General features: G+C 42.6%; 1 long non-coding RNA gene across 1 annotated transcript in view; it reads left to right on the top strand.

Moving 5' to 3' along the window:
• The first annotated feature begins 513 nt into the window (after window positions 1-513).
• Window positions 514-23,528, top strand: part of LOC142846190 (uncharacterized) — a 57,664-nt gene continuing 34,649 nt past the window's right edge. The window contains exons 1-2 of the long non-coding RNA XR_012910042.1: window positions 514-813; window positions 13,774-13,846. This is a non-coding gene — a long non-coding RNA (uncharacterized LOC142846190). The remainder of the gene's footprint in view (window positions 814-13,773; window positions 13,847-23,528) is intronic.

The raw sequence follows: 23,528 nt of genomic DNA, 5'->3' as shown, positions 1-23,528 counted from the left end.
AAGTACCCCGGGTTCCCATGACACCAAAAGGCCAAGAGAGCCCAGGAGACTGGACTGGCATGATTTCCTCAGGCTTCAGAAGCTATGCCTGTCTCTCTAGAACAACAGCTGTGGGTGAGAGACAGCGTGACTTAGGAATGCATTTTTGCCAGTCAGAGCTGGACATACAGCAGCAGCAGCAAATGATTGCCTATCACCTTGTCCCTTGTACAGTATAAGCCCTGCAAGCTTGTTGACTCCTTAGACCATTTCCACCTGTACTCCGAGACGTCGGGTCCCAAGAACTCCAGCTTTCCAAAGGATTTCCCCGATTGATTTCAGAGGACCTCCGCCCTGCAATTCACACAGACGCTGTTGCTCACAGAACACAGTGTGTGCTCTCTCCTTTGCTTCACTCCCCTCCTCCCACCCGAAGACAGGATTCCAAACCTACTACAGGCCTGCAGTGCTCAGCATCTCCCACTAGGGGGAGCCCCTGGAGGGCAGCTGGGGCTGAGCAATTTGGGAAGTGCTGAAGTTTTCTGCTCCTGTCCTGTACTGGTTTTCACTAACCCAACTGTGAGATTTCTTTGTTGCAATGTTGGGGTCTGAGATAGCACTGCTGGAGGCTGCAGGCGAGAAACATAGCTGAGACCATCTTGTATTGTGTGTTGTTATTTACTAGCGCTAAGAACCAAGGAAGTGGAATAACAAAGGGCCCGAAGACTGCACAGCCCCAGCTGGTAGGCCCTGGAGAGAGGCTGGAGTCCTCAGGCGGACAGAAGGAAGACATCTGAGGGGCGACCAGGAGGTGCCTGTGACTGCGGAGTACAGGTGAGAGCCAGAGAGAGGATGACCAGGGGGCTTATGGGTAAAGAGGCACAGAGCCCCTGACCTGGGAAAATGGATAGACCAAAATGAGAGTGGTTAGCAGAGATTAAGGGGGGGGGGGAGAGGAGTGCAGAAAGCCATTGATTGAGAATATTAAGGCAGGAGGAGGGTAACGGGGGGGGGGGGTTTGCTCAAAAGAGGACAAAAGAAAGAGAAAAAGGTGGCCGTCTGAGAGAAGGAGGGCTTGAGAATAGATATCAGTCTGAAGTTGGTTTCAACTCGGCTGCTTACGAAGCTTGACATGAAAGCGGGTGGGTGGGAGACTGGCAGGGGATGTGCAGCTGCGTAAGGAAGTTTGGAGTGAGCCGATCTGATCTAGCTGTGTCATATAGCCACACCTCCTCCCCCTTTGACCTAAACGCGAAGGAATTCTGGCCTGTCGGCTTTTCCAGGTTCTTTCCACTCTGAACCAATGTTTCCCACTTTCTCTTTCTTCCCTTGGATCTTCCACAGCCGTTCTAGGAAGCGGAGCAGCCATCAGAAAGTCTGTCTTCTAGTCTAGAACTTGCCACTTATTGTCGGGATTAGCCTAAGCAAGGAAACCCTGGAGTTTCCCTTTCCTTTGTGTAAAAAAAGGAGATAATAATATATTGCCGACGAGCGCTACAGATTGTTCCCAGGACTGAATAAGGAAGGGGATGTGAAGAAATGCTCTTAATAGATTATAATTGCTAGCTAAATAAAAGTTGGCATTAATAATAATTAATCAGCTAATAGAGCCTCGCTCCTCTCAGCAGGGAGTTTGCTGAGTCCTGGAGAGGACGGCATACATGCATATCTGCGCTCATATCTTACTCTGCTATTTGTGGACAATTTGTACATGTAACTCCCCAGACTTTTAGAACTAATCTCTTTGATAAACAAGACATTTTACACCCTTTTGGTGTGTGTGTGTGTGTGTGTGTCACAGAATCAGGTATTCTTTTTCCAGCCTCAGTCCCATTTTCTATTTCTCATGCAGATAAGTGATTGATGGCGTCCACACGGTGCCTGGGGGTTTTATGTGTCCTGGACACACGGGTCAATGTCATGTCTTGAGCATATGGTCAGACTATTTAGAAGAAGCAATGACAGTCTGTGATCATAATAGTCCTGTCACTCTCTCCCCTTTCTAGAATGTTCCAGGTCACTTGTGATTTTTTTCTTTTTCCACCAAAATGAAATGTTGGGTCTTACATAAAGTTGGGTCTTTGGCCTGGGCCAGGCTGTTGAAGGTCACCTACGAGAGCACTGGTATTCTTTCTCCTTCCCCTCGGCTTTAAGTGGTAGTGTGGCCTGTGGGGAGAGCAGTGTAGGCCATTTGTAAGGTGCTTGACAGCTCTCCTTCATCTGTCACTTGGAGTGCTCACAGATCTTCCTCCTTGCATCTAACTGTACGTTTGAAGAGCGCCATCGACCCGCAGACGTCAACAGTTTGTGACATGGCTAGACCGTACTATCCTCACGACCCCATTGGGTCTCTTCTAGTGCTTGTCCCAAATTTCAAAATTATTTTAAACTTTTGTTCCAGCTGCTAACAAAAGGAAGCTACTCCTCCTCTCCTCCACCAATCACAAAAATGCAAAGTTTAAGTCACACGCTACTCACCTGCCGAAAGTCAAAAATCCTAGCCACATGTATAATATGTAGAAGGCTGTATGTTTCTAAAATTACCAAGCACAGACGCTTGCACACACGTGTGCATTTGTATGTATATGTGTGTGTGCATACTTTCCTTCCCCTCTCAAACAAATTCATTCTGCATTTTAATCAAAACTATATAGAAATGTTCACATAGTACACTTAAAGGGCAGATTTAATGGAGAGTAAGAATATGGGTTTCTCTCTCAGGATTTCAGCTGTTTTAGAATATAGAAGTGACCACAATTCACATGGCTCAGAAAATTATGGATCAATTTCTGCTCCGTCCATAGCAATGGCTATCGATATGTTGCTTCTTCTAGACAAACTGTCAGCAGTTAGCAGTTTTGGATATTTTTAAATGAGTTTTTTTTTAAAAAATACATTTGCAAAGTCAATTATTTCAAATCTCATCTGAGGCAATTAAAAAACATCCTGACATTTAAGGTGATATTTTTTTCCCAAGTAAAATAATTATAAATAATTCTAATTATGAACAAATCATTTAGTTACTCTCAGTCTGGTTCAACCTTTAGGTTAATAAACCAATCCATTAAAATTCATCTTGCTCAAAGGACCAATTTGTTTAAAAAATGTAGTGACCTTTTTACCACAAGTGTGATTGATATTTTCTTTAACAGTATCAGATCTGTCTTTCCTAGAGAAGAGTGTGGTCCAGAGGAAGGTATGGAAAATTTGGGTTGTTTTATGCCTCTCCTGATGGTGGTGAGGGTACTAGATAGAGTTGAAACCCTCATTTCAAATGGTACCTTAAGGAGACATCTGGAAGTCTGACAAAGTTCACCAGTTTCATTCTCTATGCCGGGAAACAAGCTTAGATAGTTCTTTCTACTTCTGGTGTTTCGTTCTTACCAAACATGCCGGGCATGTGCGTGGATGACCTGCAGGCCAAAGCTAGTCAACCATGGTTTTCACAAAGTATCCCTGAAGTAAAATCCCATCTGCGGACATGTTGTCTAAAACTACATTTTCTACTAGAGAGGCAACTTTGAGAAGCTGTGACAGAGTCAATGTATCCTGAAGAACTGAAAATTCTTATTACTGGGCCTCTAAAGATGCATGCAAAGACCAAAGTAGAAGAATGAGGGAAAAAATGGGCAGTTTTGAATGTGTAGCTAGCTAGCTACAACTCCTATCTGGGCAGCAGTTTAGAGTTTACTAAAGTCTACATGGTCCTATTACAGCAGGTATTCTGTGGCTCTCTTAGCTGAGACAGAAATGGCAAATCTGTCTATGGCGGTGCGGTCATTAGGTGGTACAGGTGGGGGTGGCAGCCACCAGAGAGACAGGAAAGGAGGGCCACCCAGGCTTCCCTTAGAGGCTGTCACTGCCAAAAGACACTGGACGGAGAGAATTCTTGACGCTCTGTTCCTGCCATATCTGTCCTTGGCTTGGGTGAACCTCGGCTTATCTTCTCTGTCCCCATTCTCAGGACCAGTGCTGAGCGAGTAAGCAGAATGGGAAGAAAGCATCGCGCTTTGTAATCAAACAAAGCGGGGCTTTATTGCATCGATTCTCGTGTCTCCATCTGCCCAGAGATGGGTCTGGTAGCTCAGATACCCTGCCACAGAAAGTAACAACGAAGTCTTTGTTTGCAGTGCATACTATCTTTTAAAAAGTTTTCTTTTTAAAACAGAAGATCCACTTTTAATTACATTTCTTTTTTCTTAATTCAAGTTAATATCAAAATTATATCTTTCCCCGCTGAGCTTATGACATCTGCTAGCAAAGTAGGCCACAGGGAGGCGGGTCTTGGGAGGAAGGAAGCCCGGGACGATAAAACAAGACAATGGCTGTTTTCAGAGACCGGAGTTTTTCTTAATCTTGCATTTTCAGGAAAGGAGGTAAAGAATGGAAGGAGAAACCTCCACATTGAGCCTTCCTTGATGACTCTGAGGGAATAAATTCAATTTTCCGTTCAACTAAATTTTATATTGACTCTTCATTTTACTTCACATGGCTAGTTGAAAGATGATTGCACTGACCAAAATTCTAACATCGCCAAACAAAGCCTTACTAGAGAGCCAAACACAGTAGAGATCATGTGTCTATCATACACTTTAGAGAGCTCAGATGGGAGCAGCCTCCAAGGGGAAGTTATTTTTCCCTGTGGGACAAGCACAGAAGACAGGGTAGAGGAAGTACTATTTGGTGAGATTTGAAAAAGTTCAGATTTTGGACATCTAGAGATTGGAGGAGAAAGCAATGCCAGAGGCACAGACAGAACAGAGTCACAGAGTGAAGGGGAAACTTTGTATACATTGAGAAATGTCGTCCATGGTGCTGGTAAATGGAAGCTTATGGTATTGGAGGAAGAGACCATAAGTGAAGTAGACCGAGGCCAGGTTCTAGAAGACCTTGGAAATTAGGTTAAAAAGTTAGGTCTTGGGGTTGGGGAGATGGCTTAGTGGTTAGGAGCACTTTCTGCTATTGCTAAGGACCTGGGCTCAGTTCCTAGCACCCACAGAGTGACCCGTAACTCCAGTCCCAGAAGATTCAATGCCCCCTTCTTGTCTCTTGGGTACCAGACATGCAAAGGAACACATACACACTTGTAGGTAAACATTTATATGTCTAAAAAAATTTTAAGAATTAAAGGACGCTAGATATTACACTAGAGAGATGGCTCAGATGATAAACTTCTTGCTGTGCAAGCATGAGTAATGGGGTTCAATCCTCGGCACCCACAGAAAAATTCTGGGTATAGCAGTGCATAGCTGCAATTCTAGCACAAGGGAGGTAGAGACAAGGGATCCCTGAGGCTCATTGACCAGCCAGTCGAACTGGATTGGTGTGCTCCAGCTTTAGTGAAAGCCCCTGTCCAAAAAAAAATAAATAAATAAAAAGAAGAGTAGAGAGCAATTGGGGATGGCACCCAGTTGACCTCTGGCCTCCAGGAAATGCACACACATACAATTAAATTTCTTTTCTGTATCAGTGGTTCTCAACCCTTTCACAGGGGTCACCTAAGACCATCCTGCATGTCAGATATTTACATTAAGATTTATAAAGCAGTCATAAAATTACACTTGTGAAGTATCACTGAAAATGATTTTATGGTTGGCGGTCAGCACAACATCAAGAACTGCTTTAAAAGGTCGCAGCATTAGGGAGGTTGAGAACCACTGCTGTAGATGGGAAGACCCACTGACTGTGTGCAAGAGAATGACTTGACCTTTGCTTTGGAGGAGAGCATCCCAGCCAGAACCTGGAGGCAGACCACCAGATAGAGACAAGTTGAGAAAGAGAGGCCGTCACCTCATGTTCTCCAAGCAAGACTGATGGGTTACAACCCAGACTGTTGTAGGTGATGGCACTAGCTGAGGGCTTTCTGAGGGCATTTATTTAATGGCATGCCAGTGGCATTTACTCATAAAACCAAGAAGCCATTGGGGCCAGAAATAAGGGTTTTGGTTACTTCCCCAGACAGGATGCAGTTTGGGTGATTATACACATGAGTCATGGAGGTCGGGAAACAAATCCTGCACAAACACACACCCCTCCCCTCCAAGTGTAGTGACTCATGGCTTCTTCAGTTTGGTCTACAGAAGGCTCTGGAGTCCAGGCAGAGTTTGAGATATGATGCTCGGTCATAAATCTGTAGCATTAGTAATTGCAAGAGAAGAATTTCTCCCCAGTCTCTCCGTTGCTCAGGCAGTAGGCATTTATTGAACGCTTACTATTTTAACACAAAGACTGTGATCCCATGAAACATGGTTCCTGTCATAAAGTGTTCTTCGGTTTAGTTGGTAAAATGGATATAATAATGACAGCAAAGAGAGAGTCCCACAAGTATTCTAGCGAACTCCAAGCTGTTTGAAAGGGTCAGAGAAAATATTTACAGCAGCTATAGAAGGGGAATGAAGTTGCGTCTTAACAGATATCATTCTTTGTTGGACAGCTCAGCAAACCAATGTCAAGCACTTTTTATGGCCTGGGTGTGGTTCTCGGCATGAGATTCCATACTTTGGTAGAACTTCCATTCTAACTAATGGGACTCAATAAATATAGCAAGACCCAACAAAGCAACCTCCTCTCAGGGTGTTTTCATTCTCATAAAAGGACATTTCAGAGAACAGGAACTAGCCCCTCATGCCAAGACAGAAGAATGTGTGCCCAAAATTAGCCCCTTGGGAATGAGTGGGCAAAGAAGCCTCAGGTTTGGGGTACCCTGTATGATAAGAGGGCTTCTTTTAACTTTGATGCTTACTTATTTATGGGGGTATGTGCATTTGCTATGGCATGCCTGTGGCAGTCAGAGGACAATTTGGGGAGTTGGTTCTCCCTCTCCACTATGTGGGGTTGAACACAGATTGTCAGGTTTGGCAGCAGTGCCTTTGCCTGCTGAGCTAGCTCGCTGGCCAACAAAGCTTATTAATATGCCTGACATATTTTGGGCAAATTTCCCTGTCTCTCTTTGACTTGAATGCATGACAGACATAAGATGGATACCATTTGTGTACATGTCCATGCATGCGTATACATGTGTGTTCGTATGCATGTATGTGTAGCACTGGGGATCAAACGCTAGCTATACACGTATTAGGTAAACTATGCTGTACTTCTGTAGCACTTGTTTTTGTTTCTGTGCTATTGCATGTTGAAAACAAGACCTCACTACATGTATCAGGCTAGCCTGGACCTTATGATTCTCCCGGCTTTGCCTGGTGATTTCTGTGAGTACAGGCATGCCCTGTCAGCCTGGCAAAGATGGAAATCATTCTTATCTGAAGATGCATAGTTCTGAGCCCCCAAACACCGTGACTCTGCAGTCTCCATCAGGCAACTTGGTGTACTCATTGATAATTTTCCTGTGACGGCTCTGTACTCACTTCGTATCTTGAAGATTGAAAAGAGAAAACTACGCCACAGACACACTTTAAATTTAAATAGTATTCAGGTCAAATTCTGTAACAGGCAACTCTGACTTAGAGGTTGAGTTTGATTCTCATTTTCTCAGGCTATCTAAAATAACCGGGTCATGAGGTGGTGATTGGCAGGGTCCTCACTGCGATGGGATTTGACCTACATAGGAGGAGAACCAGGACAAGAAGAGCTAGTTCTTCAGCTCGTCACAGGCTTGGCAAAATCCAGTTTGAACAACTGCAGAATCACAAAGCGGGGAGACACTCCATGTGACCTAAGGTGATCCTGGTACCTGCCTCTGGGCAGATAGAAGACTGTCTGGAAAGTTAATAAAAATTCCAGAGCTCATTATTTTAACAGATGTTTTAAAACATATCTATTCTGAATACTCTAAATCCCTCTAGGGTAATGATGCTGTTTAGCCTTGGGCGGAAAGGCTTTGTACCTCCTGTGGGTGGGAGGACTCAGACCCTATAGTACATTCCTTTCAGATACTTTTGAGAGAAAAATAATTGCCTTTGGAGTATATGTCACCTTTTCAAAAGCTAGCCAAAGTGCTATGTCCAATTGGCCTAGCTAATGAGGCCATTTTTATTTATTAAAAATAAATTTAAATGTAGCTATAAAATGGTGAGCGGATGTTTTCATTTGCATCATGAGTGGTTTAAAAAAGACTTACCAGAAATTATAAAAATAATAAGTTCATATCCTCCCAGATGGCTAACTTGAGGTCCAGGAATGCTGGGAAACTGTGCTATTTCTTCCTTCACTTGGTAAGTTGCTTAAGGCCAAGAAGAATGCTTCATTTGTCTCTGGATAGCCTACTCCAGAACAGGTGCATGCTGGGACGAAGTTGTTGGGTAAATTAAAAAACAATGAAGTCATTACTTTGTGGCCATGTCATGAAATTTCTGTCTATTTTTACTTTATTTTACCAAAATTAAACCCCAGGATGACTTTGAGACTAACTAGCCAGCAAGAAATAGAGAAAGCAGTTTAGGCACAGAACAGTTGCTTTGGAGAGGAGTTTGGGTCTCCATAGGCGCTTGGGAGTAGGATGGGAGGCAATGGGATAGACGAGCGAGCCTGTGTCTCCATATTTAAGTGAAGAGATTGAGTCCAACGATAGGTGTCTTGGTTAGGGTTTTCTATTGCTATGATAAACACCATGGCCAAAAGCAACCGGAGGAAGAAACTCTGTTTCATCTCTAGGTTTGAAGTCTGGCACTGAAGGAAATCAAGGCAGGCCCTGGAGGCAGGAATCGAAGCAGAGGCCAAGGAGGAGTGTGCCTTCCTGGCTTACTCTTTATGACTCGCTCAGGACAACCAGCCCCAGGAGAGGGGATACCTTCCACAGTGGGATGGTCCCCCCACATCATCAATTAAAAAAACATACCACCACAGGCCATTCTCATGAGGGATTTTCTCGGTTGAGCTTCCCTCTTCCCAAGTGACTCCAGCTTGTTTCAAGTTAACACAAACTAAATAGGAAGGACCCATTTGAGCAATGCAATCCCAAGCACCCCTTTGGGCCTCTTTCTGTGTATATGTGGTAGGTGATGGTTTTTTGAACATCTTGCTGTTGTTGGCTAGGATCTTGTGTTTGTAGATATAAGTCAGATTAAAGATTCAAACTCCAGAAAGATATAGGGCACCTGAACAAAAGACTGTGACCCTTCCTTCCACCTTATCCATGATCTCTCTACCGAACCCCCAACACCCACTCACTCCTCGCCAACCTCGCCACTACCTGTGCCCTCAGGTCTACTTTCTTCAAGAGGCTGGATCATTGTTCAAAACCTCTGGGAAGTCTGGTGCCCCAGGAAAAGCAGAGAACACTATAGGCAGTGCTATTAGAACCAGCAGGCTGGGTGGGGGCAGAGGGCTGGTTCTTCCAGGAAAGTCGGCGTACTGTACAGCACACAATACAGCCCTGCAGGAGTCTGCCTTCGCCCTCTCCTGCCCACGTACTCCTCTGTGAACGCTATCTGCTGACTCTCTGCTCTTCTTTCAAGACTTTGTTCAGTTCGGCTCTCTGAGGCCTCACTGTGGGGACAGTAGTCTCTTCTTATCTCCACTTCCAAAGTACCCTGAACCCACTGGTGTGTGGGAAGTACACCTTCTGTTGTTCTCTTTACATGTTGTTCTCCCCGCAAAAGACTTGGAACTCCCTAAAACAGCTGGATATCTCGTTCGGTTTCGTGTTCCTTCACTGGACTAGGCACGCTTTTCTCAATTGCTAGCTAGCCTCTGGAGCTGCAAGAGAAATAGTCTAAGATTTCTGTTCTCAGGCTGGCAGAGGTCAAGTAGGGAGATGCATGACAATAGACGTGTAGAGTGTGTGCAATAGCATGTGCACTAGGTGCTATAGGAATGCACAGCTGAACATCCTTCCTTCCTGGTCAATGTTGTTAAAGGCTGGAGAGTTTCCAGGGGTGGATGGGAGCCACCCTTGATCTGTGCTGAGTCCTGAATGCATATAGGGCCTGGAAGGGGACATTTGCTGGGAAATAGTAGACGAGAAGGCTGTGGGATACAGAAGGCCAGAGCTCTGTGTTCAAATAGGAAAAATAAACCTGAAATTCATAAAATAATTGTACTAAGTTTTCAGTAAGGTACTGGTTTATAGGACAACATACTAAGGGTTAGAAATTAGAGAAACATTAAGCTGGTCATGAACTTCCACTGAAAATCTCTCAAAGACTTTGACTCACTTAATGGCAAACTGAATGGGAAATCTGAGTGTGGGTTTCAATCTCACTCTGCCAGGCCTTACACTGGTGACAATTTTTCCCTTCCTAATCTCTACCTCATGATTTGAAGACACTAAGATATGTCACTCACAGTTAGATTAAGGATAAAAAGGATTCCATATTTGTGCTAATTTGTGTTCAATTGGCTAAAATCTTGGCTAAAGTTATTTCAAAATGCAGAGCATATCAATGAGTTAGCTATGTGTTTTATACATAGTTGAGCCTTGAGGACAGGGCAGCCTGACTCTGATACCCGTATGATGCATTAGGAATTTTTCAAGTGGTCTGGGTGTTGGGTAGAAGGTGTTCTTCCTGTGAAGAAAGTGTGGTGTAGACAGAAGTTTCACCCACAGACTTCCTCTCTCATAAAACTCTAACAGATGCACCATTCCCTTGGGCATCTGTTTCCTCCTCTGTAGGCCATGATAAATGGTGTAGTGACATTATAAAGTCATTTTTACAGGTGATCTTACAGAGAGGTATGATTCCATTATACTAGGTGAGTCTTAGGTGAGGGAGAGACCCAAGGAGCTCCATCCAGCAGATCCAGAATGATCTGCTAAAGGAATTGGGGTTCTTTTCAGTGTGTGTCAAAGGCTGCCAATGGAACTTGTTAGAGTAATCAACGTGTGTGTTCAGGGACACAGTAAAATAACCTTTCCGTCCTTGTGCTTCTTAGTGCTGGAGAGTCCTTGTGAGAAGAGTGCCTGCCTTGTCCCTCCTTACCATCTGACACTGCAGGACTCCACTGTTTTCACTACCATGAAGGTGGCACTGAAAAGTGTGCCATGGGATACTGGGGAGTAGGAGTATCCACTGACTATGCTGAAGGATCTTAGATAGAGGCCCAGGTATCCCAGTCAAAGGCATAGCCAGTTGGTAGTTCTTATCACCTATATACTTCCCATGCTTCTAGCTTGAATGCTGCTAAGAATTGTCTCTCTAGACTGTACAAAGGTGGAGAGCACACTTCCTTTCCCGGAATCAAGGTCAATGACATTTTGGTATAAGTGCCACTAAATCAGAAGGTACTCTCTAATCAGACAAGCTTGAGAAATGCTCAGTATGTCCCTGTCGTAGAAGAGACACACAGAAGCACAGCTAAGGATGCAAAGCGAAATATTTAGAGTTCCCCCCAAATTATTAGTGAATCACGTTAATTCATTCATGAATGACATTAGGACGTTTATTTCAGAGTACTGGGGAACAGTTTGAAATCCTCCCAACTCCTAGCTGCTAGGAAAATGCTGCTATTGTATTCTCATTTTTAATTAGTTCTCTGAGATTTTCTAATGCATTTTGATCATATTCATTCCCTTCCCCTGACTCTGAGTTCCACCTCTGCTCCTAACCACTTAATTTTGTGTTCTCTTAAAAAAAATTTAAATCTCATTAGGTATAATTTGTACTGCCCATTGGGTGTGAGACCTGCTAGCGTGTGGTCAACCCACCAGATGTCATACCCTTAAAGAAAACTTATTCTCCTTCTCTCCATGACTATCGGTTGCCAATTTCTTCTTAACTAAGGGTGGGACTTTGTGCCCACTTTCCCTCCCCATACTGGCATTTTGCATGTCGTGAGCATGTGCCGGTTATATTCATGTTGTCTCAACTGCTGTGGATTAACATTTGCACCTGTTCTGCCGTGTCCAGTAAACAGTTTTCTTGTGGCGATTCCCACTATCGGCTCTTACTGCCTTTCTGCGCTCCCTTCTTCAATGATTTCCCAAGCCTTAGGAGGAGCATGTATAGGTATCTTTCTTAGCATCCAGTATTCCGTAGTCTCTATTCTCTGTGTGTTGACAAGTTCTCTGTGTTGGTCTCTACACACTGCAAAATAAAAAAAAACTTCTCTAATGAAGGTTGAGAGATATATTAATTGATGAATATAACAATAAGTCATTAAGAGTCAATTTAATATATCCATTTGGCAGAGTAATGGAGAGTCTACTAAATACCGCAGGCTAACAAATAAAAAGCCCAATGCCAAAACTAAGTAACTTCTTTTGGAGCTGTTGACCAGTGAGACCCCATAGACGTTCCCAGATATTATAGGCTATTGAAAACACTGTTCTTACAGAAGTCTTAGCAAATGCATCCTTTTACCTAAGGCTGAGCTCCGTGCTCTAGGAGAAACGAAAGTGGCACATGGTTTGGACGTAAACTGTCAATAAGAAGACGTGTTTACCCTCCCAGGGGTTCTTTAAAGCAACCCTGTCTTTATTAAATTGGAGGTTTGCCCGTGAGCGGGTCTGGAGTAGACAATCAAAATTGACTCCATTTATCCAGCAAAGCTCTGTTGACAAAATTAACCTTTAAATGGTCTTCTTTCCTTCCTGTTTAACTGGATACATTGTGTGGAAAATTCCTAGAAAATTCACCCTCCTCCTGTCTGCCCTTTTGCATTTCCTTATGAAGAGGGAGTGTGGGGTTGATGTATAACTTTTCTAGTTGGTGTTTGATGGGACCCTTTGGAAACCTACTAGACAAGGAAAGAGTCATCACTAGTAGCTTTTACAGTAAACTCAGAAAAATTCCTTCCTCTCCTTCAGCATTTCGATGCTTTGAGCATGAGCCATAGCTGTAATAGAGCCTTGCCGATAAATGCTAAAGTTATGCTTTCTTTCCATGGCTCTTCAGAGTATCTTTTTCTTCCCGCAAAATAGCTGGGGAGGTATCAGGAAACAGACTCAGCTCTAGCCGTCATCGGATCATGTTACCTCTTCCGTTAGGCGCGTTGCTTGACAAGCTTTCTCCAGTGCCCCCCTTTTCCTAGAACCTCTTCAGAACGTATTCAAATCACAATGTACTGTCGCGGCTGTTGTGTCCCGAGACTTTGAAAGCATACAGTGTGAAGAGCGTACGTTTTTTATCTGAGTTGATTTGGGAACCATCCACATGAAGTGAACCTGAGGAGGTGGATTCATCTGAGTTTTATATCTGTGACCAGAATGTGAACGCTGGGGCCCTGCCTCAGCTAAGTTCAGATTTCCGATCAAACCTGTCGGTAATCCGTATAGTCTCAATCATAGATCACTTGTTTTTCTCCTTCTCATGTGCATAATGGAGATAACTGTGTTTCTGCCTTTCCAAGGACTAAATGAGGAATCAGAAAGTTGATGTGCTGGTATTCAGCAGCTGGAGGTTTGAATCCCAATGTATGTCTTACTTAATACATCATTTTGAGAAATTCATTCACCACTCGGGGTCCCTTTTCCCCTCAACTGTGCTTAGGGGCCACAAAGGGACTTATCGAGTTATTTAGATTCAGTGAAATGATACGTGGGGAACGTAAAGTGGAACCCGGATTCTGGTAAAATCCCAAATAATGCCAACTATTGCTTTCGAATGGGAAGCCAGCATATTCGATGGCAGCAGGTCATTCTGCAGGTGCCGCTCTTCCTGAGGCTGATTTCCATCTTTAGACCTGCAGTGAGGCAGATCCACGGTGTAGGCGCAGGGCTGTTTTCCAAAGGGCTAGCACGTAGAGCACTCATTCAATGGTTAACATGGCACCAAGGCCTCCGGGAGGGGAGACAAATTCTCGGGATTTCCAAAAGCTTATGTGCTCTAAGTGTGGGTTGGAGGCTTTTTGCTTTTAATTGAACACAGCAGCCATTTTGTGTCATGTTGATTTCCTCAGGATATGAATCAGAGAGAAAGAAGTGAACGCTTGTCGCAGAAGAAAGGGAGCGATTGGCAGAAGACTTTTCTCTGCTAAGGCAGTTTACACACTTGTCCTTTTCGTAGTGAGTCACGGCCTATGATACATTTCGCAGCAATGTCTAGGAGTTTCCAAATCTGGAGCTCGGCACTCCAGTCGGATAAAGGAGAGGGGAGAGAGACTATTACAGCCCACCTAGCTGCCATTTGGAGCGCTAGAAGGGAGCCTGATGAAAATGCACATCCTCCAGCCCCGCGTTAGTCATACTTCAAACTCATTAAGAGGAGAATTAGCTAATCATGTTCAAAATTACGGTTTTTCAATTGCCAGTTTTAGCATTTCAGAAAAAAAAATCAACCCAGCCAGAATCTCTCCACCAGTCTTTATATATTTTTTAGCCATGACTTAATGCTGACATCCATTTTTCTTTTCATTGACATGATGCTGACTGACCTGTTTGTCTTACAGGGACACTGTACACTTTTTAAAAATTATAAAAACCTGTTTTTTTAAATATAAAGAATCCCAACTAATTTTTAAAAATCTCTTATGCCCACTTTATCCAGAGAACAGGGAACTTGCTTCCTAGCTATCCTAATGACAGAATAAAAAACACTAACATTTTGCTATCTTCACCGCAGTGTGTTCAGAATGTAGTGTCCTCCGTGGTGCATTCCAACTACTTAAAATGCTGGGTGGGTGAATAAACAGGGCCTCTTATCTACACAGCATTTAATATTCTTTGGTGATCCTTCAGTTTCCCAGAGACCCTATCTGGTATGGTCTGATAATGACCTACTCCCCGTCGCTACCAATGTCTTGCCATTTTTCTTTTCTTTTTTTCTAAAGCCAGTATATATCTGAGTGGAGACCTGCCTTTCTCCTCAGATTTTATTGACTTCATGTGAGCATTTACAAAGATGAAATACTAGTGTTTTAAGAACATTGACCTCTGAACTCAACATCATACTCAAATAATGAAGAAGAGAGTGGACACCCCCTCTAGTGTGTCTTTCTGTTTGAAATCTATTTAAATGTACATGTGTGTATACAAAATATAATTTGTCCAAAGTTCACTTTCATTCTTTGCTGACTTTTACTTCAAATTTCAGTTGTCTTTCTACAAATTTAGCATCTATACATCATACACATGTGTATATATATATATATATATGAATCTAAAATATGAATATGACACAATACTTTTCTTTATTTATTTTTATATTTTACAGCATAGCCCTGGGGATTGAACCCAGGGTGTCACACATGCCAGTAAAGCTCTCTACCACCAACCCGGTTCATAATTCTTAAACTCTTTATCATCAAGATGTTCTTGATCAAGTGACTGGTGGTCAGAGTGAGGACACTGGGCACCTTGTGATGAAATCTTTGCCTTTCTGATAGTGTTTTTTTAATTTCAGAAATCAATAATGTTTATCTTTCCTTCCATTGCTTCTTTGGAGTTCAAGATCAGCCAAAGATAGATATTACAGATCAAGGAGACAGGGTCTCAGTCATTAAACCGCTTCAAGGCAAGGACTATATTAGACATTTATAAATCTGCATCCCCAAATCTAGGAGCTGACCATGAGCAGATATTTAAAACATGTTTATTACGTAGACGAGACATCTGAAAAACAATCAAAGGCCTCTGAGACAGCATTGGGACTCTGTCCACAACAATGGAGCCTTCAGCAGGTTGACGGATCTTTGTCATTTGTAAGATGAGGCCTTTGGCTTCCTTTAAAGGACTAAGGGGAATCTGAGAGTCCCAGGAAGCAAGGCCTTTGAGAATAATTATTGTAGACAGAATAAATCTCTGCTCCTTAAATAAATAACTCTCCAACGGACGGGGTTCCTGTGAATAATCAAAGCAAAGAGGGCTCTTGATGACTCACTTGTGGGTCAGCATTTTTAATTAGTAAGCGGTTATTTGACAAATTCTTACAACCCTCAATTTCTAGGGTTGATCCCCCCACTCCACATTCCAGTGCGGTCATATTCACTGGTGCAATGAAATTGTCAACTTGAAGATAGGTTGAGAAATGGCTTCTTAAAATTCAGGTTCATAAATCTTAACAGGAAGAGCCTGGAGCCAAGCAAGGCAGAAGTGTTGTGAAATCAGTTAAATTAGGTTTCTGGAATATGTGAGCTGTCTACCACTCTCATTACCATGAGGTAGCAACACCCAAATGGAGTATCCACTAAGGTTAGTTCAGGAGAGAAGTTTCACTGAGTTACTGTTGGGTGCTGGATGGCATAGCAAAGCTATCGCCCTTGTCTGTAAAAGAAGCCAGCAACCTAATGTGGCCCGACCAAGAGAGTCATCACAGATGTACAAAGGACCAGTCATGTTCTAAGAGTTCACAAGCATGATCAGACGTCAGAATCGCCTGGAAGGCATAGTACAATTTGAGTGTTATCCCCACAGTCTCTGATTACATACAAGGCAGGTTGGATACTAAGAAATGGCCACTAGAACAAGATCCCCATTGCTGATGAGATGGCCCAGGGGATGAAAGTACTTATTGCATAAGCCTGGGGACCTGAATTTGATGAAACCCACAGTGGAAGGAAAGAATCAACTTCTGAAAGTTGTCCTCTGATCTCCACACGCATATCCCTGTGCCACAACATGAGTGTGTATATGTGCACACACGTACATGCATACACATACACACACAGTACTGATAATAAAAAATAAAATTTCAATAAAAGAACAAGCTTCCTGGAGATGCTAAACCATGAATAGGGTCACTCATTGAGAGCATAGTGCTCCTTGATTTTCCTTCAGATGCCGATGCTGGAGGCTGCTTACCATACAAGTGTGAAGACCTGAGTTAAGATACCCAGCACCTATGTGAGAAACTGATAGTCTCTGCCCGGGAGAGGGGGAGACAAGTGGATTGCTAGAGGTCAATGGCTATATACCCTAGCAGAATCAGTGACATGTAGGCTCAGGAAAAGACCCTGCCTCAAAACACAGAGAACAGCTGACGAAGACACTCAGCCTTGAATTTCATCCTCCACGTGGGTGGATACACATGTACATTTACAACCACACACGTACATGTTCACATCCACATGAACACATATCACATACACACAAGCGCGCGCACGCGCACACGCACAGATTCATACACTCATGCATGCATGCCAATGATACTAAGTACAATGTCCCATAAGCTGTGATTTTTTTTTCCTGAGGTGACTTTATTTTGTTCTAAATAAAGCTTTCAGCTTCTTCTGACTTTGTAGAACTCATTAATGTGGTCTGTTCCAAACTCATTCTTTTGTTTGTCTGTCTGTCTTTTGTATGTTATTTTGTGAGACAGGGCCTCATTTTGAACTTAAACTGTCGTGGAACTCACTACACAGTTTGAGATGACCTCAGACGCATGATCCTGCCTCATTCTTACAGTGCTGGGATTCCACGAGTCAGCCAGCACATCTTGTCCAAACTCGTCCTTGACTCAACTGAAAATTGGCACCAGAAGCCAGAATCCTTTTTCTTTCCCCTTCTTTTCTTTCTTTCTTTCTTTCTTTCTTTCTTTCTTTCTTTCTTTCTTTCTTTCTTTCTTTCTTTCTTTCTTTCTTTCTTTCCTTCCTCCTTCCTTCCTTCCTTTCCTTTTCTTTTTCTCTTTCTTTTTTTCTTTCTTTTTCTCTCTCGCTGTTTCTTCCTTCCTTCCTTCCTTCCTTTCTTTCCTTTTCTTTCTCTTTCTTTTCTTTCTTTCTCATTCTCTTTCTTTCTTTCTTACCATTTTTTGATTTTCATGTTGTGATGGTTTCTCTTTATTGAAAATAGTTTTTCATACACTTTATACTGATTATGACTTCCCCTCCCTCTCCTTCCAGATTGTCCTCATCTGTTCATCTCCACACATTTTTTCTCTTTAGAAAAAAAGGGGGAGGCTGGAGAGATGGCTCAGTGGTTAAGAGCACTGATTGTTCTTCCAGAGGTCCTGAGTTCAATTCCCAGCAACCACATGGTGGCTCACAAACACCTGTAATAAAATCTAGTGCCAACTTCTGGCCTGCAGGGACACAGGAAGGTAGAACATTGTATACATAATAAATAAATCTTTAAAAAAAAGAAAAAAAGAGGGAAGTTTGAAAAAGAAAATCAAAGAAAAAGTACAGGAAGCATATACACATATACATAAAATACATAAAAACACACAACCAAAAACCATAATATAGGAGCAAAAGACCAATAAGGTAAAAAATTCCCAGACAAAGCATTATGAGACAAAAAGAAATCTCTGAAAACAGTATCATTGAGTTTGAGTTGACTTTCTACTGCTGGGCATGGGGCCTGCTCTTAAGTGTGGTTTGTATACCCAGTGAGATACTATTGGAGAAAATGAGTTTTTCCTTTGTGAGTGATCAATTAGAGGTAGCTCCTGGGCTAGGACTGGGAGATCATGTCCACTTCCCCTTCTCAGTGCTGGGAGCCCAGCCTGGACTTGTAAAGGCCCTGTGTGAGCAACCAGTCTCTGGGAGTTCATATGTGCATCAGTCCTGTTGTCTCTGGAAGACATTTCTTCCTCATTGTTTTCCAGCATCACAGACTCTTACAATCATCCCTCTGCGTTTTACAAATGGTCTTGAGTCATGAGTAGAGGGGTTTGATGGAAACATTCCATTTAGCACTGAGTGTTATAAAGTCTCTCCACCTCTGTACGGTGACTGGTTGTGGACCTCTGTATTTGTTTCCTGCGACCATAGGAGGAAGCTTTTCTGGTGATGGCTGTGCAAGACTCAGATGTGCAGCTATAATAGGACATTGTTAAGAGTCATTGTATTCCTACGTGTTTTAGCAGAACAATAGCGTTTGATTTGCCCTTAGTTCCATGGCCTATGTAGTTCCAGTTTCTTGGTCACCTGAGCAGTGTCAGGCATGGGATCCAGCTCATAGAGTGGACCTTAAAACCAATTAGATAATGGTTGGTTATTCCCACAAGTCCTGTGCCACTATTGCACCAGAGTACCATGTAGACAGGTCCCCATTGTAGACAAAGGGTTTAGCGGTTAGTTGGTGTTCATTTTCCTCCTCTAGTAGTACCTTCTAGTAGCATGAATATAGTCAGTAGGTGTAAAGGTTCTAATTAGGTACCAGCTCGATTCTACATGTTCAATGAGATATCTAGGTGTTGACTTTAGCAATAGGGCTTTATTTGTAGGGAAACCTTAGTGCCCAGAATGGGTCACATTTACTTGTTAGAGGCCAAAGGGCCACAATGGAAAATGCCTATACACACAATGCTATTGGTTGCTCTCTACAACCTGATGGTACAAATGAATGTCACAATATATGGTGTCACCTGAATCTTGACAGCAACAGAGGGAAGGTATGCCCCTGTGTGCTGCCAATGATTTGTGGTACTAGTGACTTATCTTATAATTTCTTTCTCAACAAATGGGCATATATTCAGATATCTGTTCATCTTACTTTACATCAAAGTAGACAATGGACTATAATTCCCTATCAAGCCCTTTTGAGTCAGATTCTTATTTCACCTGGGCACATGCTGTTAAATCAGGGTTTTTCCCTGAAAACCCATTTCATTGATTTCAGTTCAATACCCAATGCTGCATTTAATAGTATGTGCCTATGTAAAATAAGAATCCGACTTAAAAAGAAAAGATGTGATCCAGGTAGACACCAACCCTTGTTCTTGCTGAATCTGCATCCTAGCAGAGGGAGATAGATGGTAAACACACCCCAAACACATAAATCACTATATTCTCTTTCTGGTTGTGGGTTGCTCTAGTTTGCTTCTCTTTAACTGTAATAAAACATTCTGATCAAAAATAGCTTGAGTAGGAAAGGGTTTGTTTGGTTTATGCTTCCAGGTGGCAGCCCATCATTGAGGGAAGTCAGGGCAGGAACCTGAGGTAGGAACCGAAACAGAGCTCATAGAGGAAATGCACTTATTGCTTTGCTTCCTCTGGTTCATGCTTAGCCAGCTTTTTCATACAACCCAGGATAGCCTGCCCATGGGTGGCATTGCCTACAGTGTTAACCAACAACCAAGACAATTCCTTGCAGACATGTCTCTAAGTCACTAGTCTGTGCAATCCCTCAGTTGAGACTTTCTTCTTAGGTTAGTGCATTGTGTAAAGTTCCTAAGTTGTGTAAAGTTTACAAGAATGATTAACCAGCGGATGGATGTTGAATTGAAAGAAAAAAAGACAATGTGAGAAATGAGGTTCAAGACTATGGAGGCAGCAGGGGGAGTTGAGAGCCTGGTTGCAATTTCTCACAGGTGTTCCTGTGCAAAGACCTGAGGAAATGAAAGCCAAAACTTTTTTTGCCTGGTGCAGAGCATCACGGACACACACACACACACACACACACACACAAATCAGGTGTCAAGGCCCAAAGACAGGGCTGTACTTGGTACACTAGAGTACAGCAAGGAGGCCAGCATGACTGAAGTAATGTCTGAAAAGTGAAATCAGTAGCTTTGTAATTCATTAATAAAGCTTTGGTTTTAACATGAGTACAGCCAGAGTCACTGTAATATGCTAAGGAAGAGCTATCTTTGCCCGAAGGAGCTGCTGAAATCTGTTGGAATTAGAAACAGTAGGACAAGGATAGAAGCTGGGAGATTATGTAATTAGCTAGAACGGAGTAATTCTGGTCTTGGGCTGGCCATTGGAGGTGACAAGCTGTTGCCTGATTTCCATTTCATTTTGAAAGTACAATTTAACAGGATTTCTTGAGAGGCTGGATGTAGAGTGTAAGATTACAAAAAGAAGCCAAGCTTTGGTGTCATCACCTGAAGGTATGAAATCATTATTGATTAAGGTGGCTGTGGGAATACTGGGATTCTGGGTTTGGACACATAAAATTTCCTATGACTGTCAGAGAGCTGATTGAAGCTGTTACGTTGCAGATTGTGTATATGTGAAGCAATGTTGAGTATTTCTGCATTGAAAATGGAGAGTCAGATATGCAAGACTGGCTCAATAAGTAGAGACACTTGCCACCTGGGCTGACATCCTCCATGTGGTCCTCAGGACCTACAAGGTAAAAGGAATAAACTAATCCATGCAAGTTGTTCTCTGACCTACACATATGCACACGTGTACCTGCTCTTGCACGTGTTCATACACACATACAAAATCAATAAATAAAAGATAATAAAACAAATAAAAAAAGTGGAGGTACAGGGGTTCTTACACATTAAAACTTGTGAGACGGAATGAGATTACTAAGGGAGTGAATGTAGTTAAACAGAGAAGACAGGGACTCTCGGTACCGTGTTTCTTCAACAGTATGAAGTCAAGAAAACATGATGGAAGGAAAGAAAGAAGAAGGAAAGGAAAGACTGAAGAAGAAAGGAAGGAGGAGAGAAGGAAAGCGAAAAGAAGGAAGGTAGGAGGAAAAAGGAACGATGGAGGAAAGAAAGAAGGGAAAAGGAAGAAAGGAAGGAAAGAGAAAAGAAGGAAATAAAGCAGAAAAGGAAGACACTATTGGATGCTGAGAGGTGGCCATTTATACTAACGAGGTTCACTATTCTGATAGTCAAGAGAGGGACTTTCTGGGAGCTAGGGAGATGGATCAATGGGTAAAAGCCCTTGCTTGCATGAGGACCTAAGTTTGAATCTCCAGCAACCATGGAAAAAAAAAACAAGAAAACTGGGCATAGCTGCATGTGACTGTAACACTAGAATTATGAATTAGAGACAAGCAGATCTTGGAAGCTTACTGGATAACTGGCCAGACAAAATTAGAAGCTTCCAGTTCAATGAGAGACCCAGTCCCAAGGGTTTAAGGTGAAGAATGATAGAGTAGAACACCTAATGTCTTCCTCTTGTCTCCAGTGTGCACACACTGATGCACACATGGCAATGCATACGCACACACTTGCATGCACTGCATGCACACATGCATATACTGTCCTCCCACCACACGCACTCACAAAAATCAATATATTAATACAAAAGAGAGGATGTGTCTCAATGAGAGGGCAGTAGGTGATAGAATCAAACACCATAGATGTAGCCAGTGAGAGGAGGCATGAACATTATTGGTGAGCCTTCACAGCTGGACATGTCAGTCATCTCAGGAAGAATATGATTGGATGGAGTGGTGATGGCGAAAGCCTGGCTTAAGTAGAGTCTGAAAAACTGCTGTGTAAGACTTGGAGCCCTCAAGAAAAGCCAGTTTTTGAGCTACCTACAAAAGGAGATAAAGAAGGGAGGTAGAAACAAGTAAGCAAAAAAGCCCAAGTTTCTCTTGTTTGGGTGTAGTTAAGAGAAATTTTAGTGCATGCAGCGATACAGGTGTTCTAGCAGACAAAGATGGATTCATGTTCTAGTACAGACAGGAAGAATCCCTCAAGCAATTTTGTTGGGTTGGCAAATAGTGGTGGTATTTAGTGTCCACACGATCTGGCTGCATCTGAGAAGCTGTATATTTCCTTTAGTAGTGTCAGGAATACCACCAGTAGGGGAGTTGATACAGGGTTGAGACCCTGTATACAATTTCTTTGTGTTCCTTCAGTTTCCCCACAAAGTAGGGAACATAATCTCTTAAAAATCTCAATAACTGTTCAAAAGAAAATATGGCCAAAGCATAAGGCTCTACAAATATTTGTTCAAAAAATAGAGCAAAGCCAAGCATAACACAGAAAGTATGCCGCAAATGTTCCTTTTTAAGGCGTTTTTCTGAGTGGACCATTGGACTAGGGTTTCTCAGAAGGGAGTCCATGTCTTTTCGGCTAAGGCCTCTTCTTCCGTGGCACACATTTATGCAGCCAACGGAGCCGAGAATGCTCTGCTAATCTTCACAGCTATTAATAACCAGGGACCTCTACGTAAAGAGTTTTCATGTCTGGTATTTGTGTGCATGGATATAGACAGTGTTATTTACATGTCAGTCATCTATAAGTAATCTGTATCATGTCACGTGTGAGTAAGCTGCATGAGATTCCTTTTCCTCAACAATCCGTCTGCCATCTTGTCATCATTTCAAGTATAGTCATTTTGTTGATATGATTGTATGTCTTAAAGGAAAATGAGAAGCTAAGAGCTTGAGGTATTTGTATCCACAATAAGTTCATATACTTACATTAAAGATCGAGACACCTATATGACTTAAGAGAGAGAGAGAGAGAGAGAGAGAGAGAGAGAGAGAGAGAGAGAGAGAGAGAGAGAGAGAGAGAGGAGGTTGGTGGCACTGGGGAGGCTAAGGAAGGAGGACCCATCACTAGATTGGGGGCAGCCTGGTTGTCCAGCACATCCCAGGAAATCTATGTCAATATAGTAAAACATTATCTCCAAAATAAGAGAAAGGGGGAGAGGAAAGGAAGAAGGAGAGAGAGAGAGAGAGAGAGAAAGAGAGAGAGAGAGAGAGTAAAAAACAGATAGACAGACAGCTTTTAACCTAAACACTGCTTCTCTGGAAAGAAAAAGAAGCAGAGAATGAGAGAAAAAGCCATGTTGCTTTCTGTGGAACAGAAACTATATCCAAGAGTTGCTTGAAAAAATATGTAAAGTACAACCTAGCAAGGAATGGCACAAGTTTAGTAATTACCTTAGTTTGATGTCTCTAATCATATACCATAAGCTAGGTTATTTATGAAGAACAGAAATTTATTTTGCCTGGTTCTAGAGTCTAGATGCCCAAGATCAGGTTGCCAGTATGGTTACTGCACTTTGCTCTCATCTAAGTCACAATGGCCAGCTTTTCTTTGTACTTTAATATGGTGGGAAGAAGATGA

The sequence above is a fragment of the Microtus pennsylvanicus genome, chromosome 3, assembly GCF_037038515.1.
Source record: "Microtus pennsylvanicus isolate mMicPen1 chromosome 3, mMicPen1.hap1, whole genome shotgun sequence".
In the NCBI taxonomy this organism is placed as follows: domain Eukaryota; kingdom Metazoa; phylum Chordata; class Mammalia; order Rodentia; family Cricetidae; genus Microtus; species Microtus pennsylvanicus.
This window is presented reverse-complemented; position numbering and strand designations above follow the sequence as displayed.